At 35.4% G+C, this 23106-nt stretch overlaps 1 protein-coding gene across 1 annotated transcript in view; it reads left to right on the forward strand.

Moving 5' to 3' along the window:
- ABHD17B (abhydrolase domain containing 17B, depalmitoylase) overlaps positions 1 to 23106 on the forward strand; it is a 38109-nt gene that overhangs the window by 830 nt on the left and 14173 nt on the right. The gene's annotated exons all lie outside the window — the stretch shown is intronic.

Here is a 23106-nt window from a genome sequence, read left to right on the forward strand (position 1 = left end):
AAAGTCTTCGCGGTCGGTGAGGCTGCGGGAGTCTGGGGGCGGGAGAGGGACGGACAGACGGACTGGGAAAGGTCTTGGGTCCTCCTTGCAGAGAAGGGCCTCATTTCATTCCTTTGCTATTCTTCCTGTGGACGGAAGGATGGGTCCAGGTTCACATTTCGCTCCCTGGCTCATTGTGAGAGTCGCGACGCCTGAAGGCTGTCTCCTGAATGTCCTCGTGTGTGCCAGCCTAGACTTTAGCTCGAATCTGCACCGTGCTTGGTGATTTGTGTATTCTGGTCCGCCGCCGTAGGGTGGTTTTCTCTCAATGGTTGAACTCTTTACTTGTTTTCGAACTCTAGGGTAGGCTCATCAGGAATTGTTTTTGAATTGAAAAATTAGAGTTTTTCTTTGGAATTTTTTTTAACCCTGAAACGAAAAGTTCTGTCAAGTTAGAGTGTACTGTTGTGAAGGGCTTTTGTAAAGAAGAGTTTAACCCTGGCTTCTTGTTTAAATAAAAAAAAGAAAAATGTTCGGAGCTTTGATCCATGGAGATTTCTGCCAACGCCAGGATATAACTTTTTTAAATGACGCATAGATTTAAGTCAGCGTGAATTGGATTTGTTAAGCAGAAGGATGAGTAACGGAATACAGGGAGGGTGACCTTTAAATTTTGGCTGTTAGCTTACAAAAAGGTATTCATGTTTAAAACTTTTCTGTAATATGCAGTGCTTGATCCGTAAGATAATTCATTGATTTTTTTTTTAAGACTCCAATAAATAAAAAGAAGTTTGGAAATCTTGCGTCATTTAAAACTACTAGTCATTAGGTAATGAGTCTGAGTAAAAAGTCAGGTACATGTTGTAAGAGCATTCATCTGTTTACATTAACAAGAAGACTTACAATAAAATGAACTTTATAAAGAGTTTGTCTCATATGTTTATAGCATAAACTCATTTGGGTGATTTATCTAATATGTAATCAGAGCCAGTATTTTGATAATTATCATAATTGCCAATGTTCTAATTTGGGTGCCCAACTCTTTGGTTGGGAGTAGGGGTGGAGGCTTATTTAAAGAAGAGCAGTGGAGATAGCCATGTTTCACCTTATAAAAGAAATAAGGTTCCTGTTGTGCAATAATTGCTATATTACTTGAGATCCAGGAGGAAATGAATAGCACCCTCACCTATATTTTGACCTCTCTTTTCTCCTGCTGTAGAATTAATAAGGTTAATTGTCAAGGATAGGATTAGATTTTTAGCAGGCCTAGGCAGTTTTAATCTTGTCATTTGCTGTGCAGTACTGTAGTTGATGAGTGGCTTGTTTCCTTGAGTATCTTTGCCCATTTTGAAATGTGCATGACATCGACAAAGAATTTTCTATTTCCTGTAACAAACAGAATTGCCATAAAGCATTATGGCAAAGTAATGTTTTTGGTAGTTTAATGAACACAGAAGAACTAGGCAGTTAGTGTCTGTTCCAAGTTTTGTCACTGAATTGGTCTACAACTCCAGGCAAGCTATCCCACATCTGAGTCAGTTTCTCCATCTGTAATATAGGACTAATAAAATGTGCATCTGCTTGCTATGTAGAAAGGGCAGTGAGAACCAACAGTTCCTCTGGTTATGTGACATTGATTGTTTTAGTTAATAAGAGTACTTTTTAATGCAATTTTGTTTTGGTATCATGAATTTCAGTTCCTTGGTGAAGAATTACGATAAAGAAACATAGTTATAATAGGGAGACTGTCTATCCATATGCCATCACTTAGGAAGTGATAAACTCAAAATTTCTCCAGTGTTAAGAAGAAAATATAATTTGGTGTCATATCTTTAGAATGAGTGATGACAAGAAAATAGAGTGACAGATTGACTTGGTTGGTTTGTTTACTGATAGATTTTATTTCTAATATATCCAAGGTTTTGCTCTTACTTCTCAAAAATTACTCCTACCTTTCCTACCCTATTAAAGAGTTCTCACATAGCAATATGGCTCTCAAACCCAGCCTTGTGAGTTGGAGAGGAAAAGTGATGCTTTATGACTTTATTACAGAAGAAATAAAGCCTAGAGAAGTTAATTATTTGAATTGCCTAAAGCTACACAGTTTGTAAGAACCAGAACTGAGACTTGAATCTGGGTCTTCTGACTTCTAGTCCTGAATCTTTGCTTTGGAGCAGTTTTCCAAACATCTGTCTAGGCCCAACGGTTTTCGCCAGCTGAGGTGAAATGAGAAATAATATAGCAATATAAGTATTGGTAATATACAATATAATGAATATTCATGCACTCATTACCCAGTTGGAAAGTTAAAACTACAAAACAAAGCTTCCTCTGTACTTGGTACCCCTCTTAAATCCTATTCCCTTTTCCCCACTCCCAACCGCTAACATGCATCCTTCCGTTTATACTTTACTACATTCCTTTATATCCATGAACACTATATGGTTTTTCTTTGATTGGTTTAAGACTATTTAAGTATGAATTTTGTATCTGTAGCTTGCTTTCTTCACTGATCATGCCAGAATTTATCTATGTTTATTCAGGTAGCTCTAGTTTATTTTTACTGTCATATGGTGTGTGTTTCATTATGTGACTGTATCAGGTTTCTGTTGCTCATTTTAGTTGTTTCCAATTGTTTGCTTATTAAACAGTGCATAGGGAATATTCCGGTATATGTTTACTTAGGTGCATTTGCAAGGCTTCCTCTAGGGTAGTGGTTCTTGAACCTATATCCCATTTTTATAGAAATATTTTACAACTTCCCCAATACTGTCCTAAAATGAAATTCATAATAATAAACTTACATTCATATTTTAAATAAAGTAATGCCCTGACTAAAATAAAGAAGTAATTTATAACAAAGTAATGTATTGCACTGTGTCAGTGCTCAGGCTCAACCACACTGTAATCTTGCTACCAAGTGTGATAGTAGACCAGTAACATTAGAATTCTGGGAGCTTGTTAGAAATCAGAACCTCAGGCCCTACCGTAGTGATTCAGGTGCTGAATATTAACAAGATTCCCAGGTGAGTTGAGTGCACCTTAAAGTCTAAGAAGCACTGCTAGAAGAAATAGTAGTAGTCAGATACTTTGCACGGATAGGATCACCATGAATAGGACAGCTGCTAAAGCAGATTAAACAGGTGTGTTGAATTGGCCATTCAAATACCAATAGAGGCCCTGATGTTGATAAGGGAGTTTCTGAAATAACTAATTTCAGTAAAGTTGGAACAAAAATAAAAGTACAGTCTTCTCTCTTTACACAAGGGTTGCATTCTTGAAAATCTTCACCTATATTAAAACAATACAAATATACTTTGTGTCAAATCCAATTTATTAATATCTGACCTTATTTTTTCCTTCTGTTCCCTTAAATGAGTGTCCAGCAGAATGTTCAAAAGTCATGGGACGTGGCACAGCATTATCTTTACACACCAAGTGTGCCTTGTGTCCCTGGCATCTATACAGTAGTACCCCCCATTCGTTACAACAACTAAAAAGCCATTATTGAGAAAGATTGCCCTGGGATATAAATCTAGTAGTAGATTGCTAGAACACAGGGTAGGAGCTGCTTCTTCAACTTCATTTGATAACTACCAGTTTTCTCTCCAGAGTGTTTGTATCAGTAATGGATTAAAGGGTCTGTTTTCTCACCTTCCAGATACTTTATAGACTTAAGTTTTGACATTATGAGGAGTATGAAATGTTACTTCATTGTAGGTTTCTTTTGTATCTTCCCCAGTTAGTCATGCTGTTGAGAACACTTTATTTTTTGGCTATTCATGTTCCTTCTTCTATGAATTGCCTATTCTGTTTTTCTATGGGTTTATTTTATTGATTTGTAAATGCTTTTTATGTATTCTGGATAACAATGCTTGGTAGGCTTTACACATATTTTCTAGTCATTTGCATGCCTTTTCACTTTAAGTATGGTATCTTTTGGTGACTAGACGTTCTTAATTTTAATGTCAAATTCTTTTATGATTATGCTTTTTCTCTTTAAAGGAAGTCTTCTCTATCTTGAGATTGTAAAGATTCTGTTATAGTTTGTTTTAAAAGTTTTACTTTTCACATGTAAATCTTAAATACACATGGAGCTATTTTTATAAATGAGGTGTTTGTGAATCTAAATTTACTCAGTAAAAATGACTACCCTTCATACTGAAATTATTTTTATGTTAATGTGTGCTTATGAAATTATAGTGATAGTATATTATATTTAGTTTGTAACATCCCTTTGTGGCAAAATTTAAATTTGGTAACTCTTGTCATTCCAAATTTTTTTTAAAATTTGGATCGAACACACATGCCCTGCATTGAAAGGCGAAGTCTTAATCACTGGCCTGCCAGGGAAGTCCCAATTTGACTTTTTTAATAAAAGGTTTGGGAACCACTGCTTTTAGAGTACTCTGATTTTTTTTTTTATCTGTGTCTCACATTTGGCCTCTAAAACATCACAGAAAGTGAGCAGGTACTCTTAGGTACTAATCTTTCATCATGTGCATCTCCACATTTTACAGTTTGTTTTATATATCTTGTCATCACTTTTTATTCTGGCTAGAATTTTTTAAATGATACTTATCCTAATTTTTTAACAGAATTTCAGACTAAATTCAAATATTTTAACGTTAATTTGGCTCAGATGTAGGTCCTGTTTTGTTTTCCCAGGAATTAAAGGTGAAAATGGTTAAACAAGTCCTTGTACAGTTAAAGATGAAAAGTGGGAAAGGAAGAATGGGCCGGTGTCTACTATCAGTCACTCTTCTAGGTTTGAGGGGTGCATCTGTAAACAAAACAAGCAAAGATCCCTAACTTTCTAGAGCTTACCACCTAGCAGAGGACCATACACAATATGCACAATAAGTATGTAATATGTAAGAAAGCGATAAATGACTTCTAACAAAAAGGTAGAGAATGGTAAGGAGGAAATCGAACGAGGAAGTTTTGACCTATTAAATAGGTCTCCCCTTTGAGAAGGGGAGAATGAGCACAATGTGCAGTGAGGGCATTAACCATGTGGACAATCTTGGAAGAGTGGACAGAATATAGTCAAGTTAAAACTGTGTTCCTGGCTCTCCCATTTAATAAGTTGTGTGAACTTGGACAAGTTGATTGACTTAACCTGAAGCCTTGATTTCTTCATATGTAAAGGAATGATAACCTGAGAAAAGTATTATTAAGATTAAAGGAGATAACAAGTAAAAGCACCTACCTCCTTCCCTGCCTGCCCCAGCCCCCCGCCATGTAGTTTCATGTAGCACTCTGTATTTTTATAGCAATAGAGTTAGGGGTCTTTACCCTTAAAAATACATACTGCTAAAGAAATTCTTTTCATTATGTCTGTCTTGGCATATTTAACTAAGATTTATTTTTAGAATGTAGCCACAGTGAAAGAATAGGATTAAGAGAATAAGTATATGCTTGATGTAGGTCAGGATGAAGAAGAAAGAGGCGTTGAAATAACCTCATTAACTTGGTGTAGGCAAGTCTCCATTCCAATCCCAACAAACCTGAAATAAAAGAAAATGCCTCCAGGAACAAAAGTAGAAGACATTATCAGTTTATCTAGTGCAACAGATTCGTTTGGCTTCTGAATTTACATTATTCTTAAATGTGTTTTGAAAATTAAAAGCAGTTGAAATAATTCCTGTAATAAACTTCCCCCCAAAATTCCATCAGCAGACTGTAGCCTAGATTTTTTGTTTCTGATTAGTATCCTGCTTGGTATACTGGTAATTTTTCACTCTTTAGCTTTGCCATCTCCACCCCTAAAAAGTAAAAATTATTCTCCACACATCAGCTATTGGCGAGAAAATAATGCCATTCGGTAACTTGGTTTGGCAAGCTTACATTTCATTCACAGCTTTTTAACAGACCTCACTGTCACTTTTATTATTGAAGATTTAGGGCGGTTAAGTTAATGGGAGTGAGGAAGACCTTTAAAAATTATGCATGAAAAAAAAATAAAAATAAAAATAAAAAAAATAAAAATTATGCATGGAAGACATTCTGATAGAATTCCCTAGGGTAGTTGCTTTCAATTTTTCATTTGTTAAAATCCATAAGAAGTTTTGCTTTCATGACTTAATACATGCGTATGCACACACAAAAAAATGTTGCACCTAAGAGATTATCTAAATGTTCAGTAGAATGAATGGAAAGGGAAGTACTCAGAAATAAGGATAGATACCAGGAAGGGAAGAGGGTGGGGGAATCAGGTATGACATGCTAAAGAGTTTAGATTTATCCAAGAGAGATATAAGACCTATTGAAAGATTTTAAACAAAAAAATGAAATCACTTGGCAACAGTGTAGAGTGTACATTAGAGGGGTATGAGATAGATATTACTGAGTGGCTTTTTAATACTAAATTGAAAAGTGGTTGAGCTAAGATGTGGCTGAGGGGATGGAGAGGTACCTAGGAGTTAGGCCTTGATTGAATGAGAGGTCTGAAGAGAGGGAGAGGGGGGAGGAGGGAAGGAAATACAGATTTAGATATTCAGGGTCTATAGCTTAAGGGAGAGGTCTGTGCTAGAGATTTAGGTTTAGTTTTTTAGATTTAGACACCATTAGTGTATAAATGGTAGTTAAAGCCAGGGGTATGGCTGAGAACAAAAGACAGGAAGATAAAAGACCAAAGTTGTAGTTAAAGCGTAGGTTTGGGAGAGTTAAACAAAAGATAAGAGGACAATGAAAGAAGGCAATTTGTAAATGATAATAATAGTATAACCTTTGAAAAGATCACCAGAAAAACCTAGATTGGAAGTTAGTTTCAAGAAGGAGAGGAGAGGACAATGGTGTTTAATTCCACAAGTGATTGTGTGAAAGGAAGACTAAGAAATACCCAATGCACTTGAAATTATGAGGTTACCAGTGATCCTAAATGGATCAACAACTTCATGATAGATGTTAGATCACAATTCATTTTGGCCCTTATGGGGAACAGTGGAAAATGAGAAGTAAAGAAGTTTGATTCTGAAGGACACTCAGAAGGTAGTAGAATCTAGATACATACACTTTTTTTTTTTTTTAAAGAGGAGACTCTTGAATATGTTTATAAACAGCAGAGATGAATCAGAAGAGCAGGAGAGGCTGAAGATACAGGAAACATCAGAGAGGATAACTGATTAGGCAGGGTCTCTGAAGATGCTAGAGGCATTGGAACCCTCCAGAGTATGTGTGGAGGAGTCGGTCCTGAGGGAGTGACACTTCGCAGTCAGGATTTGATTGATTTCGAGGGTCCAGAAAGGGATTATCAAATACATGCCTGCATTTTCCAGGTGGAAAAGAACATCTTTTCTGCATCTAGTATGGCAGGAATTTAGATGTCTCATTTCATGTTCCCAGTAACTGCACAGTTTACAAATAAGATTGAGGCTGAGAGAAGTACTGTGATTTGTCTAAAGCCGCACAACTTAGAAGGTAACTGAGCTGTGATTTGATTGCATTTATATCTAGCTTCAAAGCCCAGTAGTTCTAAAATTTTTTATTTTTGAGGGGACCAATCAAATTTCCAAAAAGGGGGAAGGATAATGAGAGGCTACCAATTTAAGTTTTGCTCAGTATAATCACTTCAAAAATAAAAACTTAGTACCTATTACCATTTTTTAGTTTCTTACAAGAGTTTCATTTTTCACAAAAAACGATATTTTAATGTTAGAAAACTGTTGAACGGATATGATCTCCAAATAGAGGGCAAACCTTTAAATTTATTAACTCACTACTTTTGTCCTTAACTTTTCTCATTTTGCTGAAGAATGGTAAAAACTTGATTATAGGCTAGTACTAGCCCTCAAACCACCCATGCCAACAAAGATTCATGGAGTGAAACTTATGTATACAAAAATATAGTACATTGTTACCATTTTATAACAAACTTCAGTTGTTATAGCTGAATATTTTATTGTGTTCAAAAAAACTAAATACTGTATTTCCCCCATATTAGAAACTTCTTTCATATTGTTTTGCTGCAAATTGATTTCTAAGGGTTCTCATTACCAAACTTGTAAGAAATTAATAAAATGATAAACAAAAGCAACTCCTAGAAATTCAAAGCATTAATTCACAAACTGTTTCCTTTTGTAAATTTGTTAGATACTTCTGGGTTTTGTGTATTATGGCTTATTTTTTAAATTGCTGAAAGCCACTGTAAATCTAAATACTTTCAGAAATAGAAAATCAAATTGCTCTAACAGATATTTTGTACCATTGCTCACTACCCTACCTTGTCCCACTTTGGGAATATTATCCTGGATGCATAAACTTATTTGCTTATAGAAGTATAAATATTGCCTAACCAACTATAACAGTACATCTTTAATCAACACATGTGTATCTTATTTTTTTAGACTTCCTATCAAAGTGAAGAACTGACTTAGTTCCATGTTCTTCTCTTTAAGTTTGAAGTTCTGCCTCTGCCTGTGATGGCACTGGAAAGTAGTACTAGTAATACAGGGGGGGAAAAATCACTCTTCAGGGGCTTACAGTGGGGCACTGACTGATACCTTATCACTTAGGGACAATATGCTCCACCTGAGGGCTGCAGGAGCAAATCACTCAGTTATTTTAAGTGCCCAAATCATTTAAAAGTGAATGCTTTAAGAATATAAATTCTTCCCACTAGCACACATTTCATCCCAAAAGAAACTGTCAGTAGCAGAGAATGTTCAGTTTTTGCCAATACACAATTTAAATTAACTCTTCAAAGTAACTCATGAGTACTAGGCTCACTAAAATGGCTCCCAAATTAATCAACTTGGAAGCATTTCAACTTTTTTTTTTTGCCACCATTCAAATAACTTTTAAAAAAGGATTTTCTAGCCTTGTCAGAAGATACTCGTGATATAACTTAATATAGAAAAATATAGTATTATAGCTTTATAATCAGGAAAATGGATTTGCTATTGCACTTAATGGGTATTAGCCAGATAAAACATCCCCAATTAGCACATTAGTAAAATGTCCATGTGGTAATTATCCTTAACTTACTGGTCTGCTTATTTAACTGCCTCTCTTAAGGATCTTAAGTATATCAGAAGGTGTTGTTTTTAATGCATAGAGTGCAATGTAAATAGAAGCAGAATTCGTTAATTATTATGGTTTCCAGAAAGATTCAAGCCATAAATTACATACATTGGTATTGTGAAGCCTGGTTCAAAATAACAAAACAAAACCTATTTTAATTATATTTAGCATTATCTATCTCAGTTTATGTTCTGTCAGGTCTTTAGGTATAACTGCAAGTTCTTATTTTCTTTACTCTTTATCTCTTTCATTTCATTAGTAAATTATTATTGATCAGGTGCTGCCTGTATACTGCTGAAGAAAACACATGGTCACTAACCTCATAGTAAAGACAGTAGGCATTAATCAATTAAGCACACATGGCAGGGATCACAATATTCAACTGTAAAGGAAAAGAACTGGGTGCTATGAGGAAGAATAACAATTTAGATTTGAGGCTTATAAGATGTCTGGGAGAAGTGGCATTTGAGACTGGAATATTGAGAGGTCAGAGGGAGCAAATGAGGCAAGTGTGCAAATCCTGACTTGGAAACAGCTTTCAAGGAACTGAAAGAGGGTGAGTGAGGGAGTCTGCAATCATAGAGGTGAAAAGTGTCAAGATAAGTTTGGAGGGGTAAGCAAAGGCCAGATCACACAAGGCCTTTAAGGACCTGTGGAGAAGTTAGATTTTATTACAGGTACAGCGGGAAGCTATCAAGGAGTTCTTGAGCAGATTACCTTGTAGGCTATGTAGAAAAGAAATTGTAGGTTAGGAGAACATATGAATGGCAGAAATTCACATTTACTCTCAAATATTTTCCATTTGTTTGTTTACTCACACGTTCTAAGTTGTTCCTTCTGCTGTGTTATTCTACATAACCCTGGTCAGTCCTTTCATTTGTAAAAGCCAGGAATTACTATAAAAGAGTGGGAAAGGTAACCTCAGTAAATCAAAGGAATTGCATGTGTTCTCATCTGCAATAAAGGATGAAAGAAATTGTTTTTCCAAATTGAACTCTCTATTTAGTATTTATTTAGACTTTACAATATTGAGGTCGAGGTCATTGAAAACTACCTGCTGTTTGATACTGTTTTAACTTAATTTCAATAATGTTCCCAGAGGTTTCACAATTTTTGTTCTCTTTAAAAATGTTATATTTTAGAGGCTATTTTTATGTTCTTGGCATTTTTAATAGAATAAACAATCAAATTTCTCTTTCTATAGGGTCAAGGAGAGGAAGGGAATTATATCCAGTTGTATAAAGAGCAACATTGTGAACATAGGATACAATGCCCCCAAAATCCAGGCAGATTACAGAGGAGAATTAGGATTTAGCATAATAAAATATTCTTGCTGGAAAAGCTCTAGATGTAATAGTTGAATCTTCTCACATTAAAATTGAGGTAGTTGGGAGCATAAGAGCTCATTTAAATAGAGTTGTAACTAGAACGTGAGTTCCCTAACTCTTCAGCTGGTGCTGTTTCTACCATTCCTTTACTTTATAAAAATGAGGTACATATAATGTGAAACAAGACTTCTTCAAAAGGTAAAAATTGTATGCAATACCAAAAATCATTAGATGAGTTTAATATTTCATGCCTAAGATGATATTTAGTAACCCAGTTGATGACATTTGAAAGGATGAGTGGACTACCCATCTTTAATGCTTGCTTTCTTCCTCCTCCCAAACAAGTATTTACACCAGAGATACACAAGACATGTATCTAAAACTAGCTCTCAGATTCTTCTCAAATCAAGTATCAAGGATTTGCCTCAACTGTTTTTGCAAGCTTCTGTTCCCCTTCCCACCATCCCACTTTTCTCCAGTTGCATTACTGGGCATACAGCATCAGAAACATCATTGTTCTGTATCAGCTTTTACTAAAATACTTTTCAGATCTATTCTAGAAATTGTCTCTAAAAGAAAACAAACAAAAAAAGTCTGCAGTATTTACTTTGTTTGCTACTTGCCTCATTAAAAGGAACATTTAAGACAAAATTTTTATTAACTACAATATCCAGTTAATCAAGATTACCTTTAGTTTATTTTGTGTGGGAGAAAGTTTTACGTGTTACTAATTTGGAGAAACAATTACCTTTAAATGTAGTCATGTACTGATATTTAATTAAAGGATGTGGTTTATACATTTTGCACCATATAGCCATTTGTTAAATCTTCTGCTTTCTAAATAATGTGTGTTTGATGTACCTCCATGTAGCAGGTTGAAGAGTATGCCTGTTTGAGGTTTGTTTTTGAAAGCTTAAGATTTAAATAAATAAAATTCTTCAGTAGTATACAAGTTACTAAGTTACTGTGCTCCAAAATCATCAGTACTATCAGATTCTAATGTAATTCCAAGTCAGTGCAGGCTTATATGCAGTTGCCTAAATGACTGCATCATTCTTTATTCCATGTGTAAAGAATTACAATGGTTTTCTATACATTGTTAAACAGATTTATTTTTAAATTTCTCATTTATCTAATCCTCCCCTTTCCCTGATTTTTTTTCTTCCTTTCTACCATGTACCTTTGCCTTAGTTCTTTCTCAACTGTCATACTTTTACATGTATTATTCTCCTAGCCTGGAGGGTTTTCCCTCAGCTTTTGGAAATCGTATTTACTGACTCTTTAGTTCTAACTCCTTCATAAGGTCTTTCCTAAGTGTTACCTACTTTCGTCTGATTTCTGAAACTTAAAGTCTACCCCATATTACATAGCATTTAATTTTTTATAAGTGAAAAGAGCCTGTAGAGCATTAATTTATTAATATATATATTCATTCATTATAATAACATTTAAAATACTGACAACCAATTTACAAAAGAACACATGAATTTAAGAATTAAAAGAGACTTGAATGAATGTTAGGCCAATTACCTTATATTTTTCAAATGAAGAAACATAAGAGTTAAATTACTTGCCCGAGGTCTTAAAGAATTAAAACTGACTCTTAGTCTGTTAAATATGTTGTTCTTATTTTCTTTAATTGGGCATTTAAACCTTTCTTCTTTGAAATAGTTATTCTAGTTCTTATCAGGCACTCCTGAAGAAAATTTGCACAAAACTTCCATGTTTGAAGAAATGATGGCAAAATGTTGATTTGTTGAGGCCAGGAAAGGTATTAAGCACAAGTTACAGTCATGAGTATTTATTACACACTTTCTAGGACTGGTAGCATTTCTTCAGACCTTTACTTAACAGATGAGTATAGCTAAGGAAAAGCAGCTGGCAACCAAGAGAAAAAGGAAGTGGTGGAGATGGCAGTTTATGTTGTGTTGATAGACAAACTGAAGGCCATATTAGTAAGAATTGACTGGCTTGTTACACAATCTATATGAGAGGTAATGATACTTGTTAAGGAATGTTGTACTTATATTAAGGCCTCATAAGTGCCAGCATTCCCCCCATATCCCTACTAAAAATATGGAGAAGGGATTGATATGAGGAATATACTTGTATGCTGCTTATGCAGTTCTGTGGTTCTTTTGTCCCAATGCTTAATGAAAATACCTCTTTCAAAATCATATCTATAGGAACACTTCAAATTGTACTCTGATCCACCCTGAAGCCATGTGGTTTTGTGTCTTTTTGTTGCATGCTTAAACAGATTTATATGTTTCACTTCTCTGTACTGCTTTATTAAATAATGGTAGGATAAAACTGACTTAATTTAAATAACCTAAATTTCACTCCTTCACCAAATAAACATTTTTAAGAGGTTAAATCTCAGAGCTGGTCTAGTGGAAGGGCCTGTTATTTTGAGAATTGATGTTTAATGCATATATGCAAGTTTGGACTACTTCCATTTTCTTTTTTTTTAATAAATTTTATTTATTCATTCATTGATTCATTTATTTTTGGCTGCGTTGGGTCCTCATTGCTGTGCGCGGGCTTTCTCTAGTTGCAGCGAGCGGGGGCTACTCTTCGTTGCAGTGCGTGGGCTTCTCATTGCGGTGGCTTCTCTTGTTTCGGAGCACAGGCTCTAGGTGCGCGGGCTTCAGTAGTTGCGGCACGGGGGCTCAGTAGTTGTGGCTCACGGGCTCTGGAGTGCAAGCTCAGTAGCTGTGGCGCATGGGCTTAGTTGCTCCGCGGCATGTGGGATCTTCCGGGACCAGGGCTCGAACCCGTGTCCCCTGCATTGGCAGGCGGATTCTTAACCACTGTGCCACCAGGGAAGTCCGGACTACTTCCATTTTCAATGGGAAGAATGTGCCAAGCTCTCGGCTTCTGTAATGCCACCTTGTCAGTGTTCTAATGCTTAGAATTGTTTCTTATTAATATCTTCTACCCCAAAATGACAGTGTATCAGGATAACATAATAATGTATTTCTCTCAAGAATTGACATTGGGCAAACACTTAGCAGGATGGTTCAGAGCTAGGTACTATTTAATCAATTCCATGCAAAAGCAGTTACTGTGCTATCAGCTTGGGCGTCAAACCTGAAAATTACCTTAGATACCAACAGCACTATTAAGGATATGTGTGGTTCTATGAAGCCTGAAACTATATGCAAAATTTTTAGAAAAAAGGATCCAAAACATTTAATAACAGAGTGACCTGAAAACTCTCTTCTAAAAAATCTGGTGGTTCTTGAGTTAGAATTTCTGTTACATAGTCATTTTATGCTCCTTAAGTCTTATTAACTAACCTACCTATACCTTGACTCTGTAAATGCTCATTTTGTCCCAAACTTCACTTCTGTATGGTTAATATTCTCAGCTCTATATTCTCCTGACTTCAATTTCCTTTTTCCCTTTTGGCATTGCACACAATCCAGATTACAATTTTGGTAGCGACTTCCTGACCTCAGGATATGCCTTCAACCTGGGCATTAAGGAATATTCCTACCTTGTTGTCGTATACTGTCAGTACACAAAAACATATTGCATTTCTATACATTAACAAAGAATTAGAACATGGCATTTTTAAAAAGGTTAAATAAATAGAGAATACAGGAATACAAACACTCAGAGATTTCAGTTCTTCCCAAATTGATTTCTAGATTCAGTGCCACTCATCAACATCCAAAGAATATCAAGTATCAAAGTTAATCCAAATGACAAATCCCCATGGGGTGGTTATATCATCGTTACTGGAAACTGATGCCACCTTTGAGAGCAGTTTGGCAGTCCATTTTGGATACATTTTAAGAAATAGAAATTTGACAATATTAAAGCATATATCCAAAGACTTCCTAAAATCCTTGCACACTTGAAGGCCACTGAAATATATCACTTTCTTCCATGTAACAAGTAAAATTTGCCTGTTTTAAACAGTGACTTCATAATCTTCAGAAAAGAACATCAAAGCTGTGAATTTATAAATGCCAGTCCAGGTTTTACTTACTTTTTTGCCAACTGGTGGCCAAGACAACTTCCTTCCTCTTGCCCCAGGTACATAGTCTCACATTCTGAACCCCCAAACAAACTTTTTTTTTTTTCATGTAGTCTTAGATTTTTAAATTTTATTTGGTTTGGCTTTGGTATGTTCTTGTGTATGAAATGGGAAGGTCTTTCATCCTTGTTCTTCTTTCTCCACTGGACTCGTTATACTCTCTCCACGTCCACACCATAGTGAAACATTTCATTCCCAATACTAATCTTAACTCAGTGATTAAAAACATGGACTCTGGGTCAAACTGCTAAATATCAATCCTGGCTTCACTACAGTGATCTGGGGGAAACTAAACTTCTCGGTTTTCTCATCTGTAAATTGGGCTGGTGGGGAGGATAATGGCATCTCTTTCATAGGGTTGTTATAAGGATTATTTATGAAGTTTTTTTTTTTTTTACAAGATCTAGCTGTATAAGTATTTTGATAAATAAACACTAGCTCTGCTTTTGTAACCTAGCAAAATATCATACCTGCAGATTTAGATTTCTGAATGTCAAAAGTGATACTAATGTTTGATTTGTTTTACAAACTAGCTCAGCTATCATTGGCTTTTGAGTGACTTCTGTGTGGCAGCCATTGCTAGAAGTAGGTATACTTGAATGTTGAGTATATGCAATGAAGGGTATGTGTGAGATACGGTTCAAAACAATAAGGACAGAAATGTCCTTGTGGTTAGTAAATAGTTGGTAATTTACAAAGTGGTTCAGCTAATTAATTGTACAATAAAGAAAAAACATTTTTAAGCCCAAGAAGTCTGGCTCCTTTTGGAACAGGGCTCATGGGCCCCTCATATACATTTCCATGCTTTTAGAAGATACCTTTTAATAATCTGTACAGACTGGAATTTAATTTTTTAGTGATAATTCACGGAGTAGTGCAGATATAAAATGTCTAAAAATTTTGAAGTTTAGGAGTTTGCAGAGTATATACTTAAATTTATATTTCTTGAAAAATTGAAATAAGTTTTATTTTAGGAATATAAAATATTTTAAATACTTGACTGTATAATTTTCATATTTAACATATTAAAATTTAAGGTATATTTAACCCATATTTTAAAAATTAACTTTGAATTGTTAACCTAGTTTTGTTTTATTTTATTTAAATATACAGCTTGCTAGATACAGCATTTCTTTATTTTGTTTCTGATAGATGGGAAGTGAGAAATAGTTCAAACAAAATAAATCTACATTAGAATGAAACTAAAAATATTTTTATACTTTTTGAAACATTGTTTCTCCCCCAAAAGAAATGAAAGCAAGGACTTGAACAGATGTTTGTTCACCCATGTTCATAGCAGCATTATTCACAGTAGCCAAAAGTGTCCAGCAGATTGATTAATGGATAAACTAAATGTGATATGTACATAAAATGGACTATTATTCAACCTTTAAAAGGAAGGAAAGTCTGACACATACTGCAACATGGTGAACCTTGAAGATGTGCTAAGTGAAATAAGCTAGTCACAAAAGGACAAATACTATATGATTCCACTAGAGTAGTCAAATTCATAGAGACAAAAAGTAGGATGGTGATTGGGAGGGGCTGGGGGAAGGAGGGAATAAGGGAATCATTGCTTAATAGTACAAAGTTCCAGTTGGGGAAGATGAAAAAGTTTTGAAGAAGACTGGTAGTGGTGATTGCCTAACAGTATAAATGTACCTAATGCCACAGAATTGTACAATTAAAAATGCTTAAAATGATCAATTTTATGTTATGTATATTTTACCACAATTTTAAAATGCACATTGTTTCCCCCAGAGTGGCCAGGAGATACAGAAATCACTCATTTTGAAAAGCAACTGTGTGAAATAGGAATCTCTCACCCCCCTCAGGAATACCTGCACTCCCTCTCCCCACATTGTCACTAGCCTATCCCCCTCCCCCAAATTACAACTCATTAACTATAATTTGCAAAATATAAATTAACATGCTTGTTTAGGTACTTTTTTAGTGGTGGGGGAAACTTTGAAAATCTCTGAAGTTTTACAAATTATATATTTCTTCACTCTTTTACGTGCTATGGAAGATTGAGTGAATTGAAGCTTTTGACTGTAAATGAAGCTTAATTGTAAAGCTTTAGAACTAGAAGAAATCTTAATATCTAGTTCAAACTTCTCGTTTTATTTAAAAGGAGAATTAGATATAAAGGGATTGACTTCCCTAAAGTCACCAACTTTTTAGTTTCTGGACTATACTGTACTCATTTGAATAATTTACTGGGTAGAATCCCTAATTGCATTACTGGACCAAATAGTTAAAGCTGTACCATGTTCTTGAATATTTGTAAGGTATCTTCTGTTCCCATTGAAAACGGTAAATAGAACACACTTTTTTCTTCCATAGGCAGAGGTGGATGGATGTATATGGGAGAGATTGATAGACTTGAGACTGACTCAAGTAAAGTACCCTATCCCCAGAAATCCTCTTTATTTTCATAGTTATAGGAGTTCTAAGACTGCAGCCAGTCAGTCCTATTCAGACTAGAAGTCTGCTGGGTCAGCATGCTTACACAAATATAAAGGATACTCAATTTAATTCTTTGTTCATAAATATGAGCAGTCAGTGAAGAAGCAATCTAACAGCATGAAAATCAAAGATGAACAAACAGAAGGAACAAACATCTGAAAAACACAGATGGACAGAACAAAAACAAAAATTTGGCTCACTTATTATTCTAAGAGAGATTTCAGAGGATATTGCATCCGTAAACCAAAAAGTTGGAGTTTTTTTGTTTTTGTTTGTTTTTTTGGCTGTATTGGGTCTTCGTTGCTGTGCGCGGGCTTTCTCTAGTTGCAGCGAGTGGCAGCTACTCTTCGCTGTGGTGCGCAGGCTTCTCATTGCGGTGGCTTCTCTTGTTGTGGAGCACAGGCTCCAGGCGGGCGGGCTTCAGTAGATGTGGCTCGTGGGCTCAGTAGTTGTGGCTCTTGGGCTCTAGAGCGCAGGCTCAGTAGTTGTGGCACACGGGCTTAGTTGCTCCGCGGCATGTGGGATCTTCCTGGACCAGAGCTTGAACCTGTGTCCCCTGCATTGACAGGCAGATTCTTAACCACTGCACTACCAGGGAAGCCCAACCAAAAAGTTTCAACGTTAAAATTGATTTTATATTCTAGAATACCAAAGTAGCGATCTGTGAGATAAACTAGAAGAAATTACCTAGGAAATAGAGCTGAAAGACAAGGGAAAAGGAAAGAAAAGTTTGTAAGTATAATAGTCCTAGGATTCCTAAATAGGAATTCCTGGTAGAAAGAGAAAGAGGTGGAGAGGGAATTAAAAAACAAGAAAAATTCTTTGAGCTAAAGAAAGTCTTGGGGCTTTAGATCAAAATGACTTGTTAAATACACAACAGAATGAATGAAAACACACATTTAGATATAGTCTCATAAAATTTCAGAGCTCAGGATAAAGGAAAATTTCATAGTTTTTTTTTTGTGGAAGAGAGATGGGAATTACTTTAAAAAACAAAAATCAGATTGGTATTAGGAATCAACATTGGATGCTAGAAGATGTGGGCCAATGATTTAAACTGGGGTGGAAATTTTTTTTAAAACTTGTAATTCTAAAGCATTCCTAGTTTGCCATTTGTGAAATCTAAGTAAGAACTTTGTTTTTAAATAAATATTTTTGGCTGCGTTGGGTCTTGGTTGCTGCTCACGGGCTTTCTCTAGTTGAGGCGAGCGGGGGCTACTCTTCGTGGAGGTGCGCGGGCTTCTCATTGCGGTGGCTTCTCTCGTTGCGGAGCACGGGCTCTAGGCGCGCAGGCCTCAGTAGTTGTGGCTCACGGGCTCCAGAGCGTAGGCTCAGTAGTTGCGCTGAGGCACGTGGAATCTTAACCACTACGCCACTGGGGAAGTCCCGAAGTAAGAACTTTTTTAAAGTGTACATTAAAATGTGCTTTATTTCCCCCAGGCCTTTGTGAGGGAGGGAGGGCAAATGCTTGGAGATGTATTCTAGCAAAACCAAACAAAAAATAATCCCACAGAAGAATTAAAACATGGGATTATGAAACAACAGAAGGATGATGAAAAGAAATCCTAGCTAGACAGAGCTGGGCTGTGAACTGTTCCAGAACTTAATTGTTTCAGTTTAAAACAACTCACTGGGAACTAAGAACATCTTCAGAAACAACACAGATTCTGTTGCACAAATTCGAAGAATAAGAAGTTGGAATATGTTAAATGTGATAAAAGCTTATGAATTTTCTGAAAATTAAAAAAAGGCAGCAGCTCTAGGAAAATTAAAAGGCTCTTCAGAAAGTCCAAATATGAAACAAACTGAAATGTGCCTTATTTTTGAGCAGTTATCAGAGTTATAAACACCTTCACACTTGGAATTTAGTGACATAAAATATCCCACTACTTGGATGGCAGTGGATAACATTGTAAATACTTTTTATTGTTACCCAATTTAAAAAAATCAACCTATAGATAAAACAAAAATTTTATAATTATAAAACAAACTGCAAATGATATAAAACTTAATGTGAAGGTAATTATATAGCCAATTATAATGGTATTTGATTACATAGGAAGCCAGTGGAAACATCCTAAAGTTGATGGAACAAGAAATGGAGATTCAAGTATAATGTTGAAAGTTATAAAAATAACCTATAAAAACTTAAAAATAACATCAGAATGAACAGAGAAGGGAAAAAGTAGGGTAAATTCTCTAATCTTTCATAATAATGAAACATTATGATAGTGGAGGATAAATATATGAGTGTGGTATTAAACATCAGATCTAAAAGCAAATGACCCAACGTCATAATTTCTGGGATTGAACCTGGTTTGGTTTGAGTTTGGGGTGGGATTAGGGGAGAGACTTTTGTTTTAAATCTTTATTTTTATTAAATTCATTCAGGCATATGGTTAAGGAGCCAAATGGTGCTACAAAGTTTGTTGTGAAAATTAGCAAGCCAGGACCCTGTCTGTCTCCTTGATATATCCTTTCCCAGGGAGTATTAACGTTCTTTTGAAGGATTCTTTTTATATTTATCTCCATATCTCTAGATAACAGTATTTTTTTATACATCTTTATTGGAGTATAATTGCTTCCCAATGTTGTGTTAGTTTCTGCCGTACAACAAAGTTAATCAGCTATATGCACACACATATCCCCATATCTCCTCCCTCTTGCGTCTCCCTCCCACCTTCCCTATCCCACCCCTCTAGGTGGTCACAAAGCACCGAGCTGATCTCCCCCCGTGCTATGCAGCAGCTTCCCACCAACCATCCATTTTACATTTGGTAGCGTATGTATATCAGTGCTACTCTCTCACTAGTCCTAGCCTCCCCTTCCCCACTGTGTCCTCAAGTCCATTCTCAACGTCTGCTAGATAACAGTATTATATTGCTACTTCTTACGTGTTGACATCCCACTTACAGAAGGCCCCCTAGTGTAGCACACATCCTTCTCATTCCCGCAACTTCCCCATGTAACCTCTGCCATATAAGTATCGTTCGATCTTTCTTTCAGATTAGTCTGATTCCTCAGAGAAGATTCTTCCAGTGTAAACCTCTGGTCTTCTGAGTTGGGAAGAGTATCTAGGGAACTGAATTCTTAAATTGACTTTTAACCAGTACTTATTTTAGCCTGGCAGAAAGACTTACTTTTTATTTTTTAACCTCTTGTGTTTTGACTTTTTTTAAACCATGTCTTGTAATACTTTTATAATTACAATGTTTCTTTTTAGTATTTTAGTAATTTTAATTATGCAGCCTGTTTAATAATTATTTGAATATAGTAGTAGTGTTATCACCATTTACATTTCTGTCTTTTGACTCTGGGTCCAGGATATTTTACTGCAATTCAGTTGCCTGAGAACAGAAACTTTGCCGTTGCTAGGTGGTTTCTTACTTTATTGGAACAGCTTATTTTATTTACTACTTGATAAGGAATGGCTGATTGGGTACTTGTTCATTGTTGATGGTAAATGGTTTTATAATCTCTTTTATAACTCTTAGGAATTCGAATTGGGATACCAGTAATATAAGCCCTCTTTTTGAAGAAGATTGTGTTCATCATTTATAATCATCAATAGTCCTTAAATTTTCTATAACTTATGACTACTTTAATTATATTGTGCTGTAGATGGGTATTTTAAGGTGTGTAGTGTGTTTTCACCTGGAAAATGTCCCAGAAACAGATTTTACTTATTATAAATGTGGAGAAAATAATGTATATTTGTGGAATATCTTCACCAACGTACGTTGACAGCTTTTCTGTGAACTTTGAGGATAAGCATGTTTTGGAAAGTTTTTCATTAGACGTGCCAAAAACTGATGATTATGGGTAGGGAAATGTGTGCCTGTTCATGTTTTAGCTTATGCTTAGCAATGTGTATAGGTGTGGCTTTGAAATTGCACTGTCCAGTCACCAAGAGTTTTATGGGAATCTGTGACATTAGCATATGCAAAAGTCGACAACCTGTCCTACTTAATCAGGAAAACTTGATTCAATTTGTTCAGGCATTGCTTAAGTGGATTATCAGGATTTTAAGTGTTTAGAATACTGTATGGGCTGTGTTCAGAAATTTGTTAACTAATAATCACAAATGTTCTTATAGTTTCTTATGGTTTACTTGCAACTCCAGCATACAAGGAACCTTTCAAGAATATTGAATTCCTTTGACACATTAAAACCATGCATTAAAATGTATGGATAGTCTAATTGATTTTCATTCCTTGTTTTAAATAAAATAGCTTTTACATTGAGGTTGGGTTTGATGTAATATTTTTGTCAAGATAGTAATCTTCTAAGACAGTATTGTATAGGTAATCTCATTTAGTTCTGGGTGGTTACATTGTTCAACAGGACCTATAAAAATAGCTTATATGTACTATGATGGAAAGACTAGAGAGGAAGGAGCTCCAACATTTAAAGCTAGTATGGATACGAAGCATGTAAGTTTTGGTTCTGCATTGCCTGGGTTTAAAAGCTTTTAGTTCAGCACTGCCCGATAGGACTTTCTGCAGTGATGGAAATGCTCCTTCTGCACTGTGCAATTTGGTAGCCACTAGTCAACATATGGCTAGTGTGGCTGAGGAACTGAATATTTAATTTTAATTACTTTAAGTAGCCGTATGTGGTTAGTGCCTCCTGTATTAGTGCAGTAAGAATTAAGAAACTAAGGGAAAACATTAAGTACTGTAGAAGTGGCTACATTGACCTATGTAGGAGTGCTGAGCCAAATTAGTTTGCTTGGCGTAGCTTATAGGCTCTTCAGCCTTAATTTCCATCTTCTATAATCTTGTCATAAATCCAGTTTCCTCACTTCTGATTCTTACTGTTTAACTTTCTTTTACTGAAGAAAAAATAAATAAATAAATTCATACTAACACTAGGATTGGGACTATTTTGGTACCTCTGGTAGACCTCAACTTTCTTTACATGTCTAACCCCAACTTTTCTCACCAGCGGGAAAGGAAACTTATTTTGACATACCCATTATGTTTTGCCTATTTGAGAAACTCCTCTAAATTTTTTAAAACTCTCAATTATTAAGGCATCTGTTCAATTTACCAACAAAAACCACGTTTCATAGGTGTTTTCAAGTGCTACATTGGCCCAGTTACTAAGTATCTCTAGAATCTTATTAGTATTTAAAAATTATAACTCTATCTTTAAAAGTAACTGACATAACTCTTTAAAAGAAAATAGTTTTGCCAAATTTCTCCTTCCAATTTGAAATACAAAAAATACAGTGCTTTTTAAAAAAACTTTTCCTAAGTTTTTAAGTTTCCATTCCCATGTAACACAACCCATGCGTTCTGTCTTCCAAGTTTTCCTAGCAAAATCACCCAATCAAGTCCTTTGATCTCACAGACAGTGGAGTACTTCTGCTGCTGATTCTTATAATGATCTAAAAGAAATAAATACAACCTACCCCAAAGAGATAAGGGCTACATAAGCTGTATTTCTACATAAGACATATACAAATAAGAAAATGTGTTAAAACAACATGTACTAAACACCTAGTGTCTAAGTAACATTTAGCAGAAATTTTGATCATTATAAGTACTTTGGATACTCTGTCTTGAGTGAAAAATAAGGCTGGTGCCAAACTTCTTTAATGGTGATTATTCAACTTCTCTGTATACATTAAACTCTAATATATATAGCTCTCTAAAAACAGTAACACATGTGGTTTCACTTGTTGCTGTACTTTGGTAAATGCTACTACAGATTACATGCTCGATCTTAGGGTGGCAGTACCTAACTCCCTTGGTGCCCTCCAAGGATACTGAAGTGAGCTTAATTTGATTTAGATACACCCCTAGGCTACTGAGCTGTATGTGATTGACCCCCTTTGTATAGTAGTATTATGGTGATTTCCTTTGGATTAGTCAACTGGGATGTGTTGGGCTCATGGCCCCCTTGTACAGAACTAACCTAAAATCTGAATTTTTTTTTTTTTCCTGCTTTTTCATAGTTGAGTATCTTCTGTGCCATCGCTTCGAACTTCATTCTGATCTTTGCTACCTCTTGCTCTTAATAATCAAACATCTACCTCGTTTATCCATTTCTGGTGTTAGGCAGACTTCGCTATAAATCTATTTTTATTTTTATTTTTTCCGGTTTCTTCTGTCAGTTTAAAAAACATCAGGCTTTAATTTTTATAACCAAAGATAAGCATCAAAAATGGGTTGTTTTTACAGTAGCAAACAGACCAGTCTTTACATTTTATGCAGTCTTCCCTTTTTTAGTTATTTTTTGTCTTTGAATGCT

The sequence above is a fragment of the Eubalaena glacialis genome, chromosome 9, assembly GCF_028564815.1.
Source record: "Eubalaena glacialis isolate mEubGla1 chromosome 9, mEubGla1.1.hap2.+ XY, whole genome shotgun sequence".
In the NCBI taxonomy this organism is placed as follows: Eukaryota; Metazoa; Chordata; class Mammalia; order Artiodactyla; family Balaenidae; genus Eubalaena; species Eubalaena glacialis.